Source organism: Pleurodeles waltl, chromosome 5 (assembly GCF_031143425.1).
Source record: "Pleurodeles waltl isolate 20211129_DDA chromosome 5, aPleWal1.hap1.20221129, whole genome shotgun sequence".
NCBI lineage: Eukaryota > Metazoa > Chordata > Amphibia > Caudata > Salamandridae > Pleurodeles > Pleurodeles waltl.
This window is the reverse complement of record NC_090444.1, coordinates 318,541,269-318,559,917: the sequence shown is the minus strand read 5'-3', so window position 1 is coordinate 318,559,917 and position 18,649 is coordinate 318,541,269.

Genomic DNA, 18,649 nt, shown 5'->3' with positions numbered 1-18,649 from the left:
ATAGGAATCTGCTTCCTCCCTTCCTACGGTCAGGAGCCTATCCCTCCCAGATTTTGGAACCAACTCACATAGGAGTGAACCCCAATATTGGGGTTTAACCTTTCTCATTTGGAGAGCCCTTTCAAAGGCCTACTGAGGTACTGGGTTTTTCAGAACCGGTACTGATCCGGTAACCCAGCGGTGCCAGGGTACACCCAAAGACCTCGGGTACTTTCCTGATTCAGACCACAGAAACTCAGAGTCTTCTAGGTGAAGTCAAAGATCGAATTTATTGGCTGCAGCCAAGTAACAAGCGTCCTAGAAGTACAACAGCACAGTTTGTATGTTCTCAGGAGACTGTGTTTCAATGCAAAGTCAGGTTTCCTTATATACAGTTTTTTAAGCTTCAGGCAAACATTCTTGACATTTTGGTTGGTCATTCACATGTTTTCACTACAAAGGAAAAAACAGTGTCATGATGAAACCTCATATTTCATGTCATCCAACCCATAATAAATTACCCGGCAAGGCCTAGTATTTTACATCAGATAAGTGTGGACCCCCAATAAAAACGGGCACCTCCCCCTCGTAAAGTAAGAAGAAGAAAAGAGCAGGTGCAGGTGTGAGCAAGATTAGGCAGGGTGTGTGAGCGATAATAAGGGTTTTATGGCATGGTGTGCCTTGATGCTATCTGATTCGGCCACTGGGAGAGGGACTGACCAAACAGGTTTGGCCTGAGGCAATGGTTCCAGCTTGCCCAGGTCAGAGAAAAGTCAATCAAGGTGTACGTGTCCTTGGAATCAAATCTGACTGTATTATAAGCCTATGTGAGGGCAACTTTTAAAAATGGCTGCCGTGTATAAAATGGGAGCCACGAGTGCAGGACGAAAATGGCGATTTCGAGGTGAAAACGCTGCTGGAATTGAGCGAAAATGCTCATGCTTAGTGTACTAGTCATTATCGGTCTTTTGATACTAAAATCGTACTGCTGTGGCAAAGTAAATTACATGGGTCCAGAATTTTTAGAACCACAAACCCTCCTTTTGCCCTTACATAGGCAATAAACCTATTCTCATGCTAATCTGAGTCCAGGTCTATGTTTATAAGGCCATGGAGATGTTGCTGGAGCAAAATTCTAGTACTTTGTAACTCTCTCTGGACAGGTCTCCTCGAACATGAAGTAGCACAAAAGGCCACATATGGCAGGACAAAACAAGGAATACCTCTATCTGCAGTAGGTGGCATAAGATCACACACCCAACAATTAGTGATGTTCACTACTAACTAGTGTTGATGCAGAAGCTGTACAAAAGAATTGCTTACGAATTCTGATCTTCTAACCTGCTCATGTTCAGGAAAAGGGTGAAAAGAGTGCAAAGAAACAATAGTAGGAAAAGACATAGGTTGGGAAGTGGGTGCAGAAGTCAATTGAGTAGAGAAAAACAATCCCACCCATAAATGACAACGTCATGTTTAAAAGACACTATAAAACACGTTATTAAGAACATATAGACAACGGGAGAAAGTAGTGACCACTATTACAAATGAAATAATAATTTTTCACAACCCTAACCAAAAAGCAAATCCTAAAATTATCTAGTAACATTTTTAGGGCTCCTCTGCATTTCAGTAATTTTGGTATGTTCAGGTGGAACAGTGGTGACTCTCATCAATGCTCTAAGGTGAAAAGGGGGTACTCTTTCCACAGAAAATGGACTTTATTCTGCTTTTACTAAACAGAATAGTACTTTAAAACAATGCCAGCAAAACAATCAGTCTCCTAACACCTAGTCTATACAATCACACGGAAACCTCTTGTGAAACCAACTATGCCCAGAGTCCGTTCAAAAAGCCTCTCTGGCAGGCTTCTATTGTCCATCAAATTTTCTTTTGTTGTTTTCTTTCGCATGGGCCTCTCAATTCAGGCCTCTTCGTGAGAAAAGTACTGCTTAGTTGGAGTGCCCTCCTGGCAAACACCCACAGCTCACTCGAAAGTCTCAATGTATTAAAGCAATGCACCAGTGTCTCTCCTCTGTGGCAGACACTACAAACAATGTGCTCTTCATTGATCAAGGGCACAAATCATCTCGTGCAGACCCAAGCACCATTAATTGGGAAATAGCTGAAGCTCAGCAGCACTTTCAGACTCCAACACTCATTATTTAATGTCAGAGGACGCTCAAGCTGCTCTTTCATGGGCACCACAATATAGTGCCTTTTTCCAAACTTGAAATCTCCGGTGCACTGCCCTTCTTCCGTTGGAGCAAAGAAAAGGGGGTATGTGGCCAAAACTCAGGCCAAGGGGCTCAAGGGATTGCACACTGTCAGAGGTTACCAGCACATGACAGGTAGAGAAATGAAACCTCAAAACAGCTCTGCTATCAACAACAGGAATCCTTCTCTTTAGCTCTTTTACACTGAAACTTTGGTTTTGTGATGTCCAACGCCGTCTGATGGAGCAAGTACGATACCATGCGCTGGCGATCGCTGTCCAGCTTTGCTACTTTCTGGGTGTTGAGACTGTAGGGCCAAAACGTCCGTCTTTCATCTGTAGCTGTCACTGATGGGAATTAGGCTTAAATCAATGTCCTGCAGGTTATTATGACTTGATACCCGCAGAATCTAGTGACATAGGAAATGTGCCACAGTTGTTAGTTTCCTTCAATTTAGTAAAAAAACAGTTCATGGTTTTTAACAAGTGGACTGCAAGCAGGTGGTCTGCAAACTTCAAAGGAGTAGCCATACACCATGGGCATAAAATACAAAGACAAAGGCAGAAGGGCAAAACAGGGTCTCTAGCATCTTTAATTGGGTTCTCTCCATTATTCTCTGCCATCTATAGCTACATGAGAATTCTGTCTGAATGGATTTCCTCACACAGTGGCATTGTCTAATGGGGTAAACACATATTTTCCTCAATGATTAAGTCTAGGTGTTCCTCCTTATCTTAGAACATCTCAATAGAGAAATCACATGATACCGATTATCAGGGACATGTAGAAACCTTCCTTTAAAAACTGTGCATCAGGTGCACTATGCAATACACAGGCTAATAGTCAAATGTGCAAACAAAAAGACAAGAACTAGAGGGTCCTGATATTTGCATGATTAGGACACATCTGATCCCACCAAAAATTAAAGTAGCAGGAACAGAAGGGAACCGAAAACCAAATTAAAATAGACATTGAAAATTCGTCATGTTCAAAAAGGTAAACATAAGATATCTCCTATTGAGATGGAAAACTTGTCTTACTATAATATTGAGTCAGTTAACCAGTCTATCGCTACCCTGACAGTCAGGCTGGAAAACATTGAAGCAGGCCTAAGGAAAATTCTTGAAGACCAGTCTGGTCATACCAAAGGGAATTATACATAACATGGGGGTCCCTGATACATCACTGCAGTCTGGAAATGTAAACCTGAACAATACATCAATAATAATAAAAGGTCTGACTGGTGAAAGGAATTTGAAAAAGAGAAATGGGACTAGGACATAGCTAAAATCTCAATAACTAAGCATGATGCGACATTGGTCAGGGGAAGTAACAAAAGAAAAAATCTATAGGAAGAACAAAAAAATTATTTGGGTGATAGTCAGGCATGTGACACAACACCGAGAGTGCGGGTGATACACAAAGGCCAAAGTTACACAAATTTTAACTCTACCGTTGGCGACTACACCATATACGGTACTCCTAGCTAATGTTTCAGTTCCTTCTTCAGGAAAAAATGAAAACCTGGTTTTCTTTTAAGGAACAAAATCCATATGCTACTTAGGAAACAGAACATCATTAACTAATGTAATATAGAAATTAGGCCACCTTGAGTCACAGATCTATAATTTCATCCTTATGTCCAATCAAGGCTACATAAATGTAGGGCTGCCTGTTCCTTTAAGGGAAGGGGCAGTAACGTGACTAACTGCAGGTGACACACTTTGATCCTGTATATCTCTTTTTATTTTCCTTCAATACCATTATAGCCAAATAGACATGCACTGGTGAAGTGTTGTCTTTTATGTTCACAGCATGAAATATCATTATCTGTGGAATTTAGTAACCAGAACAAGTTCAACCAACTGTTGCGTAGCGATGGGCATCGTCATGACCATCCCCTCACAACACAGGGGAGCTTTTAATAGTATCAAAAGCAGCAACAAACATGCAAAAAACAAATAATAAAAACGCACAAAACGTCAAGCCATCAGATATACTTGCTGTGTATCAAGCACAAAAAGCATAGACAAAACAATAGCATGTGTGAATAAGCGGTGACACACAACACCATGTCATGTACTTTATGCACTGTAAACCTGCAGCCCAAAACCCAATATTTGGGCCTGTTTAATTTGCCAGGTTTAAAATCCTTACCCTCCTTTTGACAGTAGATCACCAGGCAATGGAAATCTGCTGTCAAATATAACTTTACTGTTTCTCTTCTAACATACAGGACCAGCAAGAACAATTCATGATAGGACCAAATACATGAAAATAAATTTCCATTACTCAACTGTTACCCTCTTGTCAGTTACTTCGCAACATCAAGCCACCTTAGTTTTACCTTTCTAAAAGTAAAAATTGTTACACTGACACTCCATATTAATTTGGCACCTACAATTTCCACTGTGAAAAATAAGTCTTAATTGGAAAATCGTTCTCATTAAGGCATGTGGCCTTCAAAATTTTAGAAAAGGGCTGCATCTTATTTTCTGTCTAAGACTTAATGCAACACTTCGTTTTCTGTCAAATAAAAGCAACTAGCAGGCATCATTTTATTTTTTTAGAGCGGAGACACAAATGTTTCAGTTCTGCAGAGCATTTAACATGATGTTGGGACTTTCGAAGAAACCCCTTTTTTTTATATTTTCCCTTTGGAATTAAGTTCTTTAATTGTATTGATGTTCTTCTGGAGAAACCAGAAATCCCACTTTTAGAGGCCCATAGGGTCATTCTGCATTTCACAGAGACAAGGCCCTAATTTAAAAGGTCACAAGTGTCAACATGACAGCCTCCTCCATTGTTTATGGGAAAACTAAAGATAGCATCTCAGCAGCGTGACTTGAGTCAGCCTCTGTAGCTCTCCTAGCTTCTGCCACTCTGAATCTGTCAAAGACAGTAGGCCTTCCTATTTTCCTTCTAACCTGCAATATTTCACTCTATTTAAAAAAAAATTTTTTTTCCTTTTTAGGCGCTAAAAAAATTATCTCTATTTCCAGATTATTAAACTACATTTACTGTGAATAATTCACAAACCTTAATAACACACATACCAGTTGTTAGAATAAATGCTTGTTGCAATCCCATGCAATGTTACATATTTCATCAACCTCGAATGAATGAACGTCTCAGTAGGCCCAGCTGAAGTTAGAACCTTCAACCTTGATATTAAAACAAGCCTTTGTACTGGCACATTGACTCATTGAATCATAAGAAGGCACAACCTGCAAATATATATCAAACCTAAATGTATGCATTTACTGAAGCCTGAGACACTTTAAAAAGTACTCTGAATGAAAGAAAATGCAGTTTAAACAGTGCTTTTGCCAAAAATCGACTTTGATATTTTAGGCATTAAAAAATCAATATCCTACAATTTTCTTGCATAATATGCATTACCAGAATGTCTATTACACAATCCATGAGTCAGCCATTGAAAATATTAACTTATACTTTATAGAAATGAGCTTGTTTGCTCCTGCGCCAAGGGAAAATTGCACATACAAATGTCATTTTAGCGGTGCAACATAACTTAAATTAAATTTTAATGCTAGGAGGTCATAGTATAGGTATTAAGCTTTATAAATATTAAAAAACGATTTTGAAAGGCACTTATTTTTTAAATAATTTTTCCATAATTAATAATTTTCTTTTTAAAAAAAAATAAAGACCCAATTATTCTTTTTTTTGTGATAATTCCACATATAAAAGCAAGCTGCATCCCTTGCCTATTATTTGGGATACATTAACTCACAAGCCTAAGCGCATAAGCCTAACTTGAAATGCGTCACATTTTTGCGCCACTTTCATTTAAAAGGAAGGTTATGCAAAATTCCACCCGTGTTTAACTGGGAAAGTGCTGGCTGAATTGAACATTCCTATCAAATATACTGCAGCTGAAAAGTTTGCCTGTGAACATCTAATACAATGCATCTAAGAAAAATGCTGTAAATGTATTTTTTTTTTTTTGCAAAAATAGATAATTTCGTTTTTTTTTGGGGCCCTATTTATATCTATTGAATGTGTTTTCTAATTTATTAAGCATTTAACGACAGTTTTGTATATGTGCACAATTGCTCATTCTATAAATTAAAGAGCAACATATAGCTATGTTAGCACATCACATGGTTCATTTCTGGATTTTTTCTAAGTTTCTACTTAATATTAATTAACCAACATTTTACTTAACAAACTGAAAACATCAAGAAGACCCACAAACACACATTGAGCTCATTTCAGATATAAACAGAAAACACTCAGGACACACAATACAGCGCGCTTTAGCCATTTTTCATAAATAGCGCTGTCGCAATTTACTTACAGAACCGTTTGCAGATCCTAGTTGTAAGTCATATTTACAAGAGAAAAGAAAACTTTTCTCAATAGTGTTCCAAAAAACTGCAAAAACAGCCTCACAGACATTTATTTCCAAGAATAGCGGACCCATACTTTATTAAACGTGATGGGGTCCACTCCGTGCTTCACATATAGTTTATAGGTTGGAGTTCCAATCGGAGGAACCGGAGATGAGTCCTCCAACCGGGAGTCCCTTTTAAGACCAAGACAAAACAAATTTCCAAGTCTGCTAAGACCAGGCATCTTCGCTCACTAGTCTAGCTTCAAACTTCAAAGGATTATCGTTTACGATAGTCTCGTGAATACATGAGTCCTTCGGCTTTGGTACTTGCAAGTTCCAAATCAAAGTGATCCCGAAGGGATACCAAACCAAATGTCCAACTAAGGACCAAACCAAGTGTCCAACTAAGGACTGGGAGACGCTCCACTTATACTTAACTGAAAATATCGATGACGTCACCAGAAGCCTCGTCTTATCGTTTCGCTCTACCAAACATCAAGGGTCCAAATCAGGGCGATAGCCAGGGCAGCAGTCCTTCGTAGCTGTCGGGAAGCGGGGAACCTCGCAGCAAAGACTTTCAGACCACGTCGACATGCAGGGGTCGATGAAGTGGCGGCCTTCCTCCAGAATTTTCACACGAAGCTCCCCACGGACCTCAGGCTTGGACCGGTACCGCTGGTATCACCCCACGTTGGGCGCCAACTGAGGTACTGGGTTTTTCAGAACCGGTACTGATCCGGTAACCCAGCGGTGCCAGGGTACACCCAAAGACCTCGGGTACTTTCCTGATTCAGACCACAGAAACTCAGAGTCTTCTAGGTGAAGTCAAAGATCGAATTTATTGGCTGCAGTCAAGTAACAAGCATCCTAGAAGTACAACAGCACGGTTTGTATGTTCTCAGGAGACTGTGTTTCAATGCAAAGTCAGGTATCCTTATATACAGTTTTTTAAGCTTCAGGCAAACATTCTTGACATTTTGGTTGGTCATTCACATGTTTTCACTACAAAGGAAAAAACAGTGTCATGATGAAACCTCATATTTCATGTCATCCAACCCATAATAAATTACCCGGCAAGGCCTAGTATTTTACATCAGATAAATGTGGACCCCCAATAAAAACGGGCACCTCCCCCTCGTAAAGTAAGAAGAAGAAAAGAGCAGGTGCAGGTGTGAGCAAGATTAGGCAGGGTGTGTGAGCGATAATAAGGGTTTTATGGCATGGTGTGCCTTGATGCTATCTGATTCGGCCACTGGGAGAGGGACTGACCAAACAGGTTTGGCCTGAGGCAATGGTTCCAGCTTGCCCAGGTCAGAGAAAAGTCAATCAAGGTGTACGTGTCCTTGGAATCAAATCTGACTGTATTATAAGCCTATGTGAGGGCAACTTTTAAAAATGGCTGCCGTGTATAAAATGAGAGCCACGGGTGCAGGACGAAAATGGCGATTTCGAGGTGAAAACGCTGCTGGAATTGAGCGAAAATGCTCATGCTTAGTGTACTAGTCATTATCGGTCTTTTGATACTAAAATCGTACTGCTGTGGCAAAGTAAATTACATGGGTCCAGAATTTTTAGAACCACACTCCAACCACTTGTCTATGTCATCCCCTTCTACATAAGCAGGGACAACTGACTAGGGTAACCTGGGGCAGAACCCACAATCTATGGACACCCCAACTTATCTGTTGCTGCCACCATCTCTTTGTTCAATCTTTGGCCACTTCTTCTTCTCTAGGGCAAACTTCTCTGTCTCCAGAGCTATAAGGGCTACCAGGGCTTCAAGTTCCTTTTCCCTGAGGTCCAGGTCAGCTTCTTCTTGGTATGATGCCACAGACCCTCCCCTCTCACTAGCTCTGGATGGGGCCATAGCTGCAGAGATTACAGTTTGGCAATCATCCTCTTCCTCCTGAAGGTTGGAGGGGACATCTTCCCTCTGAATTCCTGCCCCTGAAGCTTTCTCTGCCTCCATCTGCACTACCCAGGCTTAAAGGGACTTGATCATCACAGCCTTCCTAAGGTTGTTAACAGCAGATAATACCCTCTTTCTGCACAGCACCCTAAGTTCAGCTGCAGTGTGGGTAGGATAGACAGATCAAGCTCCATGGTCTCCCTTAAGTTTTGTGTTACTTAAAAAAACTTTGGCACCAATTGATCAGAACAATTAAGAAAAATAAAAAAATAAGTAATTAAAACAATTAGTTCAAATATGAAAAATAAAAAATACTCTTGCTCTAGGGCAAATTAGAGGATTTTTTACTGATTTAATTTAAACTGGTATGGTGACTTTAAACACAAGTACTGGATCTCACCACTGCGCACCAACAAATGTTGGAAAGTGGATTATTGGTAAGGCAGGTAAGTACCTACACCTAGCAATAGGCCACTAAGCCCCACTTAGGTCCATTTAGGTCTCAATAAATTAAACCCAGCTCAACCCTTGGTAGCTTGGCAATCAGCGACAAGGCTTAACTTAGAAGACAAGTGTGTAAAGCATTTAAAATCACAAAACAGTTAATAAGTAAAACACAACACACAATAAAAATCCAACACCAGTTTATAAAAATTGATTATATTTTTATCTTTAAGATGACACCAAAATGATTAAAATTGGATAAGGAGAACTGGAGATAGGAGCTTTTCATGAATGACTGTTTTCTAGCACATGGAATCAACTAGCGATCGAAGGGTTAAAGAAAAGGTCCAAGGACAAGGACAAAGTCCAGAGTTCAGGCCACCCATGTGGTAACACTGTCTAACTTACTTTCAGATGTGTTTCTTGATTCAGGAAAGTGGTCCACAGCATCAGCCAAGGGTTCAGAGGCTCTGGTTTGATTCTTGGGGCCTGGGACTACACCTCCCACAATGTACCTCTTCAACTTATGGCGCTGTTCCAAACGTCTCCAAACTTCTGGATCTTCTTCCAGAGGTCCTTTTTGGGTCCTTTTTGGGACCTTGAAGTGTCCACAACTTGATCCAAAGTTCCCGAAGTTCTGAGTTGCTCCTTGGAGTTGGGACTACAATTCCCAGAAAGCACCTGGTTAGAACCCTCAAATGGCTACTGGATGCTGGTCAGCTGAGTTCTTCTTCCAGGACGTGATGCAGAGGACTATGGGCAGCTCCCTTGTACCTGTAGCAAACAGGGAGTCCCTTCTTGAAGAGGTAGAAGACAGACAAAGTCCTTCTAGTGTTGAAGCCCATGTGTGCAGCTGGTGCAGTCCTTCAGAGTGCAATGTTCAGGTGCAGGTCTGAGGTCCAGCAGGGCAGTCATTCTTTTCCTTTGTCTTGTTACTTGTAGGGATCTGAGGTGTGGGTGCTGCTCTCCCATATTTATCCTTGCTCCTGGCTACAAAGCAGGGGTATCCTGGTTGTCCAGTCACTGGCAGGCTTCCTCCCCCTTTGATGACCACTTCCTGGGAAATGTGGCAAAAATCAATCCCAGGGAGCAGCATTCTTCAAAAACCCAAAATGGCTGAAAGTCATTTTTGGAGGATAGATCTGGCTGAGCTCACCCACTGGTGTGGCTAAAAATCCTAAACACACCCCTCTCCTGCCCTCTCTTAATCTAAACAAGAGGGAACCTAATTGTCTGGGGTTGCAGGAAGTGAGGGAGGTCTTGAGCTGCTCCAAATGTCATTCCCTGCCTTTGAAGACCAGTTTGGCTGCTCCCCCCCATCCTGACTCACCATCTGCTAAGGCAGATCTCCTCCCCCAGGTACATCCTTGGTGTTTAGCCCAGGCCACTTCACATCTCATCAAGACATCTGGCCAGGCTGCCAGAGGCTGGCCAGTCAGAGAAGGGCGCTACAGAGCTGAAGATGGCAACTTTCAGGTAGAGTTTTAAAACTCTTTACCTGAACTAGTTATATTAAATCCAACAATTGTAAGTTGTAGGATTTAATAGAACAATTAATTTGATTCCAAACTCAAGGTAACTGGCACTTATGGGGACTTTGTAAGTTAAAATAAAGGCTTCACATTTTAGCTTATGGATGCTATTCACTACAGTGACGGAAAACAAATTTGGCTATTTTACCTCACCAGGGCTTATAAAACAATTTTTATAAGGTCCCTGCTTATAGTTACAGGGCACCCAACCCTAGTGGCACATATTGCACACCTTAGGAGTGACTTATATGTAATAATAAGGTAGTTTTATGCTTTGGAAGTACTTTTAATTCCAAAGTCGAATTTGCATATAACTTTAATTTAAAAGCAGCCAGCAAGGCCGGCCTGCATTTGAAATGACCCTGGCCACCTCGGCAGTGCACCTATGAGTGCACTACCTATGCCGTGGTCCCTAAACCTACATGCCCTACCATATACTAGGGACTTATAGGTAGGTTGACATAGCCAATTATTATTAGCCTAATTTGCATACTCATTTTACTCAGAGCACAGGCCCTGCGACTGGTTAGTAGTACCCAGGGCACCACCAGAGTCAGGAAAACACCAGCAAAAAGTGAAAAATGGGGGTACAAAGTTAGGGGGCCTCTGCAATCAGCCCTGTTTTCTCACAAAGGTGAAGTGCTGCGACCCAGGAGGTCGAGGAAAACCAGCACACATGAAGCATGCCTCTTATTGGTGCCCCCGGGGGACTGGAGTGCACCAGAGTGTGCCCCTGGAGCACAAGCAGACCTCCATTCTTGGAGCCTGTGGTGATTGTGGTCATGCCACAGAGAGGAGAGAACCCGGAGCTTCGCTGCAGCCTCAGCGGTCCTTTGGCAAGCACCTGCTCGCTCAAAGATTGAGGTGGACTCCCCTGGCCCAGGGGAAACAGTAGGCCCCAGGTAGGTGACAGCTGAAATCAGAGCCAGGAGGCTCATCCCACCGGACTCCTCCTTTTCTATTTCTTTTGACCCGTGAAGGGCAGAGAAGAAGTCTCCCCATCGGGCAGGGAGGTGTGGGTTGTTCTTTGGGGCTGCACGTGGTGAGGAATCAGAGCCAGTAGGAGCTGCCCGATTCCCTCTACCCCTAAGTATTGCACTGCACTTTTGGAGAGTAGCAAACCCCCCATCTGATGAGCGGGGTCGTTACCAGATATAGCTGCCTCACCTGATCTCTGGTAGGAGAAGCACATGAGCCTTCAGAGTGGGACAGGTGTCCCCTTTTTCCGTGATATGAGCCCCTGAAACATTCCCTGGCAGATGCAACTAAATTGGTGACACTACTAGCTTGCTGCTTGGGTAATATGGCATTCAGACACTTTTATGTTGACATTTTCTCATGATTATAATAATATTGGCATTTTTGGGGATAATGATGATCTAACGGATGGGAATGTTCCCCGCTATGCATAATTTCAGTGATGATGTCTTGGCAGTATTGATCATGTGTTTTGTTATGACCCATACAATTGTGGTGATAGGTTTTTATGACTTGCCATGTGTTCTCTGATGCCCTGATGGTCCTTTTATGGGCATTTATGATGGTGTGTTTACTAGGGCAAGTCCCTTCTTAGTAACATCTTTACTGTGACCCTACGACTTTCTAGTAATATGCACTTTTACCCTGATATGTGCATTTTGGGAATGTTTACCTGACTACTGCATACGTTGCAGGATAACCAGTACCCTACATGTTCTATGTGACTACTGCAGGCTTTTGCAGAGTAATAGTACTGTGTAATGTTCTGAAAACTGCTTGGGTTGCAGGGTATTACTGTCATGTTGTGTTTGGTCTAATAATGTTGTATCCAATACAGTTTATTTTTATATAACTTGGTGTTGTGTTTCCTTTGTGGTGGGGATAGTGTGTCACATGTGTTGTAAAAACACTTTACACATTGTCTCTGGGATAAGCCTGACTGCTCATGGCAAACTACCAATGGGGTGAGCAGGGACTACCTTGGGTGTGGAAATCCCTCACCCCGACTAGAGTGAGTGGGTTCTGCCTGGCTTAGAAGTATACCCGAGCCATACAGAAACCCCATTTTTTAGCAACCATCTTATCAGGTCTTTGAGTTTCATTGGTATGACATATGCCTATGGCAGCCACTTCATCCAGCGTGTTTTTTTCTGCTGTAGCAAACTGATTTAGCACCAGGGCTCTCAACTGCAACACAAAATACTGAGGTACTGATAATTGATGAGAAAAAATTGTCCAGGTAAATCAATTTGTAGTCAAGAGATCTGGGGTCTTATCTAGTGCCAGTATCTTCTCTTCACAAAATTAGTTTTCTGTTTGATCAAGCACATTGGCCATTCAAATCAATGAAGTTACCTCATCCTGTTCCTGTTAAATTAGAATGTTGTGTAACCTCTCTCCTCTATATATATGCCCACTTTGCCTTCTTGTCTGCCACAACACCAGCCAATATATATATTCAAAAATCATTTTCCATCTGAATTACGGCAATTCTCTTTGCTATAAATTACCCTGAAATCAGTTATGGATAGACAGCAAATTGTGCAATATGCTGTGGAGCATCTTATGCTTGGCTTTCATCATAAAACCCATGTGTCCCCGCAAATTCCTTTGCACTGACATCATAATACCAACATAGTGGTATTTAAAAGCGTTTGTTTCTGCCACTGTGCAGTCTATTAGCAGACTCCATTAAGAAATGTGGCGGTAGGTTGATTAGATTATAAACCCTTGTTAAGCAGCAACCACAATCCTTGTCAGGAGAACACACATGCAAACCCCAAATTAACCTGTGCTCAGCCACCTGGTAGCTTGGCACAGAACAGTTAGGATTATCTTAGAGGCAATGTGTAAAGTATTTGTGCAATATTTCAAACAGTAACACACTGCATATACACTACAAAAGGAGCCAACAACAGAGTTAAAAAAATAGAGTAGTTTTGAATAAATGCAACAGGATCAAAACCTCAAAAATCCAATTAGTAGAAGCACACATATTGAATTTAGAAGTTTTAAGTAAAAATAGCACCACAAAGCACAAAGCACTTTTGGGGTTATCTGGTCAAACCAGACTGGGACAAAGTCACAAGTTCAGGCCGACTACGATGAAGAACAGGACAGCTACACGGACCCATTTAGGCCTCCTGATCAAATTATATCAATTACTGGTTGCGGAGTGTTATAAGCATCCTCATTGAAGATGCATCACCCAGCCAAGGCGATATGTAGTTTTCGAAATGTGGCACGGCTGCAGTGTGAGGTCATGTTGCGTTAGCAACGAGGATCCTGTCGACAGAGCTTGTAATGCGAAGGCCTGTGTCAGGGATGTGATGCATCAATTCTGAAGAGCAGTGACACTACGATGCAGAGGTTTGGCATCATTGCTGAGGCTGTCATCAATGAGAGATGGGAGGATCTGCTCCAGGGAAGCGTCGTGCAATGGCAGTTCCAAAAGCAATATTTCTAACCCAAGATGCGGAAAGTGGCATCGGTCTGAGTCTTTTGCCATGGGTCAAATCTACTCAGCAGTGTTGATGTCTTGATTCTGCTTAGGGATGCATTGATCTGTGGAGGAGATGGGTTGATTCTGCCAGGGGATTCATCACTCAGCAGAGAGGATGACTTGGTTCCTCTGGCAAGAGCCATAGGCCCACTTCCAAGGGCCCAGAACTGTGGTTCCACAACTTGCCAGGGGAGACTCACTAATGGCAGATTCCAGGTGTAGAATTAGGGTTGTTGGAAGTCTGTTATGTCCCTGAGACTTCAGATCAGGAGGCCAGCCAACTAGCCCTTGCTCCTTGACAATCATACGTCCTCCTCAAATACCCCCTGCAGCCTTGCCTCGCAAACTTTACCTTCTCAGAACTTCTTTTTCAAAAGGTTCAAAAGTAACCACCAACTCCTTGTATCCGATCCGTCTCACTTGCGGTCAGCCATAGTTTTCGACTTTGACCCGGTCTTGCACAACTAGATGTCCATGGTTGATGCTTTGATATTTTAGGCGCTGATTTTCAGTAAATCTTTAAAAATTCATAACTCCGGTTGTACTGATTGCATTTCATATCTTTTATCAAATAATTTATAACATTTTACTCTTTTTTTGTGAATTGATGTGGGCTTTTTATTTGTTCTGTTTTCAATTTATTATTGTTTGTGAGCTGCATAAATAATTTACAGATTGCCTCTAAGTTAAGCCTGGCTGTGTTTTGAGCCAAGCTACCAGAAAGTTAAGCACAGTTTAACCTAGTGAATTTTGTGATTCACTTTGATGGGGATAGTGTTTGAACAGCCCAACGAACAACCTAATTTCTAACAAACCATTTATCTGACAGGGTTTTAGGGGTCACTATTTCATATCCAGAGCCCTCTACACCCTCAGCCTTTTATAGTAAAGTTTTCACCACTACATTGGTTGCTATTAAGAACAAGGAACTGGGGGTCATGTATCACAGGTCTCCTTCACTCTAAAAAAAAAAGGAGGGTGAAGACGGTCCAAGACGATTGACAGCTGATCTGGCACCATATTTTCAATTGCGTGCATGGCACTAAAGTGGATGTAGTCTGTCCCAGGCCTTAAACTGGGCTTGAAAATATAGTTAGAATGAAGCTCGGCACCAGTGGCAGCTGTCTTGGTACTGCTTTAGCAAACTACTAGCAGAGACAGTGCAGTTGCCTGCTACCCCAGCATTCATTGTTTTATTTTTTATTATAATCCCCTACACACACTTGGGAAAGGCAGGAATGAAGTAAACACTACTGCTTTGCAAAATGATGAGGACAGGGCACATATTTCCTCCACCTCATTGTTGCACAAGAGGGGCTTCTAAATACCACCTTCTGCCCATGGATAAAGCAGAGGAGAAAAAATACTTCCCCAACCTTGACTGATTTTCTGTGAGCTGATCAAGGCCCTCATTATGACATTAGTAGTAAATTCTCAGTACCGCCGCTGTGACTGCCGCCAACTTACTACCGCTGCGGCGAACAGCTGTCTGCCAGATTATAACACATACTCGCAAAACCGGCAGAAAACATCCACAATCACAAATCCGCCACACCCACTGAACATGATAAACTGTGGGAGCTACCACCCATACAGTTACGCCTCCGTACACAAGCAAAGGTGGCAGGGAACCAGCAATGATTGAGGGGAATCTAGTGATGCAGAGTATGTCACAGACATGTAGCATAATACACCACTCAAATCTCCACAGGTGCCCCAGCCAAGCTCAGCGGCAAGGAGGTGCCACAGCTACCTAGTCGCCCACCAGAAGATGCCTCAAGTGATCCAAATAATGACCCACAAATCACCACAGCGCACATTCAACGGTTGTAAACCATTGGTGGTGAATACCGCTGCGGCGGATAAGGCCACCCAAATACAAAATAAGACAACATTGGCCAGAACAAAAAAAACACACCTGACACACATCCCACACACCCACCAACAGCACTATAGAACACACACCCACATCACCCACAATCCTTTGCTAACATGACAAGACGGATACACTTAGCGACGCTAACACAAAGGAGAACTGCACACACACATCACAACTACCTATTCATCCCACACGCAACACACATTCCACACCCCACCATATCACACATCACCCTCTGCACAACCTACACAAACCACACAACACCCATGTCCCCACAAAGGCACCCCCGTTTCACCGATGAGGAGCAGTAGGTCATGGTTGAGTAAATTTCAGGATAGAGCCACAGCTGTTTGGAGCAGATATAAATTGCCAGGAAGATGGAGCTATGGCGGAGGATCATGGCCAGGGTGAACGCCGTGGGACTACATCCACGCACAAGGGATCACATTAGGAAGAGATGGAATGACCTACGGGGGAAGGTGCATTCCATTGCAGCAAGGCACCAGCTCGCCATCCAGAGGACTGGCGGTGGACTCCCTACCTCCTCCTCTACAGCTGACAGCATGGGAGGAGCAAGTCTTGGCAATCCTGCATCCTGAAGGACTCACAGGAGTAGCCGGAGGACTGGACACTGGTGAGTCAACTTTTACTACCTATCACCCCCTATGCCTGCATGCCATCTTTACTCCTCACCCTGACTCCCATCACCCCACTCCATCCCAAACAGTGCATCACCACAATTAACAAACCTAAATGCCAAGCCATGCATGCAATGCCTACTGCATGCACATCCCTTCCAGCCCTGTATGTACACCCACCACCACAGCATGGAAAACTAACAATCCATCACCGTACACAAACAAAGGTGGCAGTGCAACAGCAATAATTTAGGGGAAGCTAGTGATGCAGCGTATGTCACAGACATGTAGTATAATACACCATTCAAATCCCCACAGATGCCCCTGCCAATCTCAGCGGCGAGGAGGTGCTACGGCTACCCAGTCCCCCACCAGAAGATGCCCCCAGTGATGACAGCAACTCTGGAGCTCTGGATCTGGATGAACTCCCTGGCCCATCAGGGACCACTGGTCAGTTGGCTATCCAAGCCCACACCCAGTCCACCACAGAGCCTCCTCCCTCAGAATCCAACACCACAGCAGCCACCCAATGTCCCCAGACCTCTGTCGCCAGGACATGTCAATCAGTAGTGTGCCCACCTGTACAAGGACCCCAGTCCACACCTTACAGGCAAGACAATGAGGGTCCTGGGATCAGTGGCAGTGAGCACACCATTCAGGGGACACAGGCACATGGAAATTAAGACGAAGGCAACGAGTGCCTTGGACTTTATCCAATTTGTGAAAACCCCTCCAGGGTATTTTTGGCAGAGTTGGGTGGTTCTCCCCCAGGAATGGTCGGAGGACAGCTGTGAACACAGGGGGAGGACAGGCCGAGGGAACTGACTGCCCAGGAGGCACTTACTAATATCATGGGGGCTTACAAACAATCCCAGGATAAGATGGGCCAGGTGATAAACATCATGTAGCAGAACCAGAGGCTGCAGGGGGAACACCACCAGGAAATCAAGCAAGAACTGCAGGCCCTGAACACCACCATGGTCTCCATTGCAGGGGTGCTTAGTGATATGGCCAACCCGATGGGTTGACGCTCACGGAGAATCCACCATATATCACTCGCAAAAAGATTTTTTTTCAATGTCACAGTGCTCTCGGAAGGAGGATCCTCCCAAGCCTCCAAATTTCTCAAGGGGAGAAAGAAACAACAATTACAACATCCAAGGCACACGTGTAAGTAAAGAATTAGGGGGTCATTCTGACCCCGGCCGGCGGCGGAAGCCGCCGGCCTGGCTGGAACCTCCAGAATACCGCTGCGCGGTCAAAAGACCGCCGCGGGTATTCTGGGTTTCCCGCTGGGCGGGCGGGCGACCGCCAGAAGGCCGCCTGCCCGCCCAGCGGGAAACACCCTTCCATGAGGATGCCGGCTCTGAATGGAGCCGGCGGAGTGGAAGGGGTGCGACGGGTGCAGTTGAACTCGTCGCGATTTTCAGTGTCTGCATGGCAGACACTGAAAATCTTGGTGGGGCCCTGTTACGGGGGCCCCTGCAGTGCCCATGCCATTGGCATGGGCACTGCAGGGGCCCCCAGGGCCCCACGACACCCCTTACCGCCATCCTGTTCCTGGCGGCCACAACCGCCAGGAACAGGATGGCGGTAATGGGGGTCGGAATCCCCATGGCAGCGCAGCAACTGCGCCGCCATGGAGGATTCCCCAGGGCAGCGGGAAACCGGCAGTACACCGCCGGTTTTCCGTTTCTGACCGCGGCTGTACCGCCGCGGTCAGAATGCCCATGGGAGCACCGCCAGCCTGTTGGCGGTGCTCCCGCTGTCGTTGGCCCTGGCGGATTTTACCGCCAGGGTCAGAATGACCACCTTAGTGTCTATGTTTAGTATTGTATCCAATCTTCTTTTTATTTCAGGGTTGTTCCAAACGTCAATAGTCAACAGCCATCAGCCAACACGTGTTTCGTCGTGCGACAATTATTTGCCATGACTTCATCAGGGCTGTGAATGATACAATTGTCTACATTTACATATATGAATATAAAAAAGATATTATCTGCCATCTGGCAGATTTCTTACAATGTAATCCTTCACCATTCTTAAAGACCGTATATCAATATTAAAAATAGGTGAACCCAAATCCTAGAGTAATATGTATCACATGGCTAAAGAGTAGCCCATCTTGAAAGACAAAAACAGTGATTTTATAGCCCACGACCTGTGGATAGTGCAAAGTGAATGTTCTTAAGTACTGAAATTCAGTACGCACAG